Source organism: Phoenix dactylifera, chromosome 14 (genome assembly GCF_051530095.1).
Source record: "Phoenix dactylifera cultivar Ajwa chromosome 14, Ajwa_hap1_PhDact_Kaust_v1.1, whole genome shotgun sequence".
Classification (NCBI taxonomy): Eukaryota; Viridiplantae; Streptophyta; class Magnoliopsida; order Arecales; family Arecaceae; genus Phoenix; species Phoenix dactylifera.
In genome coordinates, this window is record NC_143203.1 from 6,696,308 (window position 1) to 6,703,038 (window position 6,731).

Here is a 6,731-nt window from a genome sequence, read left to right on the forward strand (position 1 = left end):
AGCCATTGCAGCGTTCCTACGCGAGCTAGCACTCCCGCGAAAAGACGATCTACCTAGAGCTTCGCGTGGACAATCTATAGAGGCCGGACATGTGTACGGCTGCAAAGCGTGATCAAGGAGTCATCCAAGACCTCCAAAAAATCAGGTATGAGATTTGATCTCATTAAATTTAAGATTAGATCTTAAACATGGTTGCTGAAATTTCAAGGTTACTGAAATTTCAGAATTCTATATTAGACATAGAATCATTGTTTCATGCTTTACATAAATATTTAAATCATGGTTCTTATTTTTGTTGTAGAGATATGATCTCTAGCATGCATAAAAATAAAATAGTTTAATTTTTAAATGCTTCCGCTGTAATTTTTTGAAAATAAGTGCATGCAACCCGCAAGGATTTCTTTCAATGGTATCAGAGCCAAGGTTCATTGAATGTTTAAATTATTTATGCTTAAAATAATTGTATTAATCTGAGCAGTTTAGTAATCTAATTGGATTAATCATCAGGCCGTCTGGTCATAGGAGAAAGAAGGGTTCGTTACCCTCTTTTCCCATTCGATGGGATCTCCTATGGCATGTAGGGGTGCCACTGTGATTGATCCTTGAAGATGAACAACGAAAGGTAGATTAAAATCTGTTTTAATCTTTGTAATTAAATACAAGATTTATAAATATGTTTAGATCAGATCTAAAGAGTATTTATGAATGATTTAGTTACTGATTTTTCATAATTAATCAGATCTGAAAATCAGTTGCATGTGATGCATGAGATCTAGGTAAATTCATGTTGATGTATACGTGATATAAAGAACATGAATAAATTTGAAATCATAAACTTGTTTAGATTAAATCTAAATAAAATTTATGATTCATTTATTTTCTGATTTTGTATAACAAATCAAATCTGAAAACAAATGCATATGATGCATGTTGTTTAAGCTAATTCATATTAGTTTGTATATGTGATATGTGAACACAAATCATCTAAGATTTAAACATGAATTAAATCTGAAATAAATATGATTAATTGCAAATCTCAGATTTGAAAATAAGTTTTAAGAACTGAAACTTTATAATTAATATGTAATTAAAAGAATATGCAATGATCTGAAATTTTCATAAGCTTACACTTAATTAAGAATTAAGTGACATGAAAACCTATATCTAGAATTATGAACTCAATTCAATGATATTGCATAATTCTTGGGGGTTTGGGTTAGCTTGAATCAAGTTCTTAAGATTGGGTTAGACTTAAGGTTAGAATCATTCATGGACTATTAAAATTAATTGATCAAATCTAATTAAGTAGTAACTAGATTAGGTCAAGGTAATTCTAGTTCAATTTGCAATAATTGTAGATTGATCAAGTGCATGTCTTTGATTAGACCAAGATGGAACTTGATTTAGGCTCAGAGGTAGAGCTCGAGTCATTTGAGTGATCAAATCGAAATTGATTAACTAGTCGGTGTCTAAGGTAAGTTTGGCAGACTTGACTGGTGGTTTTTAATTGAAAACTACTCGCACTGATTCGTCTTTGTCGAGTTAATGGCATATCCCTTCCACCGATCTCACTTACCTGGTGGACATGGTCAATCACATTTTGATTAAATCACTTAATGATTCGAGTTGACCCAAGCCTTTAAGAAAAATCAGTATGACTGTTTTAGGTGTCTCCTTAACCGGATTAAATCTAGTTCTTATTAATCTGACTTAATGAAGTCAGTGGGAGGATCCAGATTAACCGATTTTTCTCATCTATTCTTAATTAAATCAAATTCTCTAAAATTATTAGGTTCCTAAAATAAAATAGTTATAGAGATAACTAGGTCATAGCTTCCCATTAAGTTGGATGATAATGGGTCCAATGGCTAGATAATCATTGGAGGCGCCACACGCCTGGTGATTATTTGACCATTGGAATTATCATTCAATATATGATGAGTCGAGTGTACCTTCAATAGGTGATCAGGTGGGCTAAGCCACACTAGTGTATGCAAGGGAGTCGTTCTAGAGTACGTGACCTATTATTTTTCTTTTATTGCATGCTTGACTGATCAAGTACTAGTGTATGCAAGGGAGTCGTTCTAGAGTATGTAACCTATTACCCTTTGACCTTGAAATAGAACGGACCCTTAAGAATATTCGAGCTGAGATCAGAACATTAGAATCATCCCCACCTCCTGAGATGGCTGAAGAACAACCCAAACTCCTGAGAAAGTACTTTACTCCCACCATTTACACTTCCCCATCTTGCATTCGATTACCTGAGGTAGCAGCTGTACAATACGAAATAAAGTCTAGTGTGATCCAAATGCTCCCATCTTTTTATGGGCTCACCAACGAAGAACCATATAAACACCTAGATGAATTCCTTGAGATTTGCACCACTGTCAAGATTCAGAACTTCACTAATGATGCTCTGAAACTTAGATTATTTCTTTTCTCCCTTAAAGACGGAGCTAAGCAATGGCTGAATTCTTTAGAAGCCGATTCGATTCGTTCCTGGGATCAAATGCAACAAGAATTTCTAAAAAAATACTTTTCCATAGGAAGAACGAACCAGTTTAGATGTGCCATCACGAGCTTCTCCCAAACCGAGGGAGAAGAATTTCATGAAACTTGGAAGAGATTTCGGGACCTAATCCGAAAATGCCCACATCATCAAATACCTAAATGGCAGCTAGTGCAATGTTTCTATGACGGATTAACTGAACGAAACCGTCAGATGATTGATGCCGCATGCGGGGGGACTTTCATGCTTCAAAATGAGCATGAAGCATGGCAATTATTTGAAAATCTTAATGAAAACTCCCTCCACCATGCTTCTTGTTCTCGTCAAGCACCCCCGAGTTCTCAAAGAAAAGGGACCATTTGTGAAATAAGTCATTCTATGGACCTGTCTAGCAGGTAGATGCATTGTCTCATAAGATTGACCAACTGATGATAGGAGGACATGTCGTTAGCTCTTTCCAAGCACAAGTGTGTGCTATCTGTTCTAGCCCATCGCACCATATTCATGAGTGCCCCTCAGCACCCCAATTCTTCGAACTCGTGCAAGAACACATCAATGCTGCCCAAACACAGCCCAGACCGGGTAATGACCCATTTTCCAATACATATAACCCAGGATGGCAGAATCATCCAAATTTTTATTGGAGGCAGCAAGCTTCGAATACTGCCCAACCCTACTCCCAAAATTTTCAAACCCTCAGAATTTTCATCTCTACCGTCCCTCAACTCAATTTCAACACCCTCCTCCTCCAACCCAAAGAAATACAGCCTTTCAGGAGAAAGTGTTGACTGCCCTCCATTTTCCTCTACCTTTCATAGATCAAATTTTGGAACGGTTGGCTGGTCAAGATTTCTACTGCTTCTTAGATGGTTATTCTGGATATAATCAAGTACCTGTTTACCCGGACGATCAAGAGAAAACCACCTTTACCTGCCCATTTGGGACATTTGCATATAGAATGATGCCTTTTGGACTATGCAATGCACCCGCAACTTTTCAACGATGCATGATGGCCATTTTTTCAGATATGGTGGAAAATATTCTAGAAGTGTTCATTGATGATTTCTCAGTCTTGGCCTATCTTTTGACAATTGTCTGGATAATTTGACCTTAGTTTTGAAAAGATGTAAGGAGACCAACCTAGTGTTAAGTTGGGAAAAGAGCCATTTCATGGTTCAAGAAGGCATAGTTTTGGGACACATCGTGTCCAAGAGGGGCATTGAAGTAGATAAAGCCAAAGTCGATCTTATTTCCAATCTCCCTCCACCCAAAACTGTGAAACAAATCCGTTCATTCCTTGGCCATGCTGGCTTCTACCGTCGCTTCATTTAGGATTTCAGTAAGATTTCCAAACCCTTGTGCAATCTTCTTGCCAAGGACACTCCCTTTGTCTTTAATGAAGCATGCAAAGAGGCATTTGAAAATCTTCGCTCGAAATTGACCACTGCAACTATCATACGGCCTCCTAATTGGATCCTTCCATTTGAACTGATGTATGACGCATCCGACTATGCCATTGGGGCAGTTTTAGGGCAACGGCTAGATAAGGTACCTCATGTCATCTACTACGCTAGTAAAGCACTCTCAGATGCACAATTGAACTACACCACCACTGAGAAAGAGTTACTAGCTGTAGTATTCACGCTAGACAAGTTTCGATCGTACCTTTTAGGATCCAAGGTTACCGTATTTACTGATCATGCTGCCCTCCGACATCTTCTTGCAAAAAAGGATACCAAACCCCGTCTGATTCGATGGATTCTTTTACTACAAGAATTTGACCTAGAAATTCGTGATAAGAAGGAACTGCAAATGTCGTAGTGGACCACTTATCTAGGATTTTTCTTGAGCCCTCTAAAAATACCTCACCCTTACACGATTCTTTTTCAGATGAACAATTATTTGAGGTACAAGGAATGAAAACGCCATGGTTTGCAAATATAGTGAATTACCTTGCCATAGGACGAATTCCTGATGATTGGTCAACTCAAGACAAGAACCGATTCTTTTCACAAGTAAAGTTCTATTATTGGGATGATCCCGATCTATTCAAGTATTGTCCCGATCAAGTAATCCGTCGATGTGTCCCCGAATGCGAATTTCAAAGTATTCTTTCATTCTGCCATTCACAAGCTTGTGGGGGACATTTTGGGGGTAGAAAAACTGCAGCAAAAGTTTTACAGAGTGGATTTTATTGGCCCACACTTTTCAAAGATGCCCATAACTTTTGCCAACTTGTGAACGGTGCCAACAGATGGGTACCATCTCCCGTAGAGATATGATGCCTCTCAATCCTATTTTAATTGTAGAAATATTTGATGTCTAGGGTATTGACTTTATGGGCCCTTTCCCACCATCTTTTGGTTTCGAATATTTTAATTGTAGGGGTTGATTATGTTTCAAAATGGGTAGAAGCTGTCGCAACTAAAACTAATGACCACAAGGTTGTGGTTAAATTTTTACATTAAAACATCTTTTGACGTTTTGGCACACCCCGAGCCATCATCAGTGACGGGGGATCTCATTTTTGCAACCGATTTTTTGAGGCTTTGGCTCGCAAATATTGAAATATAACATCACCCATAAAGTTGCTACCCCATACCATCCCCAAACGAGTGGACAAGTCGAGGTGTCTAATAGGGAGTTAAAATACATCTCAGAGAAAACGGTACGTCCCGATAGAAAAGATTGGTCTCAAAGGATAAATGATGCACTCTGGGCCTACCTACTGCCTACAAAACTCCCATTGGCATGTCCCCCTACCGATTAGTTTTTGGAAAAGCTTGTCACTTACCGGTAGAACTTGAACATAGAGCTTTCTAGGCTATCAAAAAGTTTAATTTAGACATGGCAATAGCTGGTCCTAACCGAAAACTCCAACTAAGTGAACTTGAAGAGTTGCGCAATGAAGCCTATGAAAATGCTAAAATTTATAAAGCAAGGACTAAGGCTTTTCATGATAAAAACATTAACCGTAAGTCCTTCGAACATGGTCAAAAGGTTTGGCTATTCAATTCCAAGTTGCGACTCTTTCCGGGTAAACTTCGCTCTAGGTGGGATGGACCATTCGTAGTGAAAAAGGTTTCTCCTTATGGTGCAGTAGAGATCCAACACCTCAATGGTGGACATGTTTTAAAAGTCAATGGCCAAAGGTTAAAACCTTATGTGGACTGTGTTGCCGACGGACAATTGATCGAATCCCTTAATTTGATGAACCCTGTTTACCAAAATAATTAAGGATGCACTGTGTCTGGCTGAAGACAATAAACTTAGCGCTTGTTGGGAGGCAACCCAATTCTCTTAGATTTCTTTAACATTGAGGACAATGTTAGGTTTAGGTTTGGGGGTATTTTTAATTTTTTTAAAGCATTTTTGTTTTGTTTGCATCTCTTGCATTCGTTCTCACTTCACAATGTCAGGTTTAGGTTTGGGAGTCTTCATCTTGATTTTCATTCAAAAAAAATAGTGTTCATTTTCATTTTTATAAATTAAAAAAAAATAATAAATAATAATAAATAATAATAAAAAAAATATTTTTTATCTAATTTCTATACATTAATGCGAGAATAATAAACACACAAGGTATATAAAATCTAAAAAGCCCAATGACTAGTCGGAAGTAATACAAATTTAAGTTCTTTTTATTAAGTCTCTCTTAGGGAGTTGTAAGCTAATTAATACTTTGGAATTTCACTACACACTGGCCGACCCTTCTAAGGTCTAGGCTCGACATTATGTTGATAGTATAGTAGCAACCTTGAACCCTGATGAATCATACTTATCTAATCCAAAAAAAAAAAATCATCAATAAAAATGGATTTAGTCAGGAACATCGAAAGGGCTACCTATTGTCAAAGGTCAGGTGGGCTTGTGATGAGAACTCTGAGCATAAGTCCGTAGGGGAGTCTTGATACCCGACACCTTGTGCCAACTGGTGTGAGAGTTGTCGACTGATTGCTCGTTACACGGAAAAGTCACCACAAGAGTAAAAGTGCACAATTTATACATTTTTCTTTTAAAAAAAAAACTCTGTATTGACCTTGTAAAAGACAATAGTGTGAAAGCCGTCGTTGTAAAAATTTGAGTAAACTAGAATATTACAGATAAAGCCCGTGAGGTACTAAAGTAAACATCCACAACTCTCGAAATTCTGCAGATAAGATGATTTTGAATTGGTGAGTAGGTCCCTTTCGACCAATCTTTGGAAACTACTAGTCTT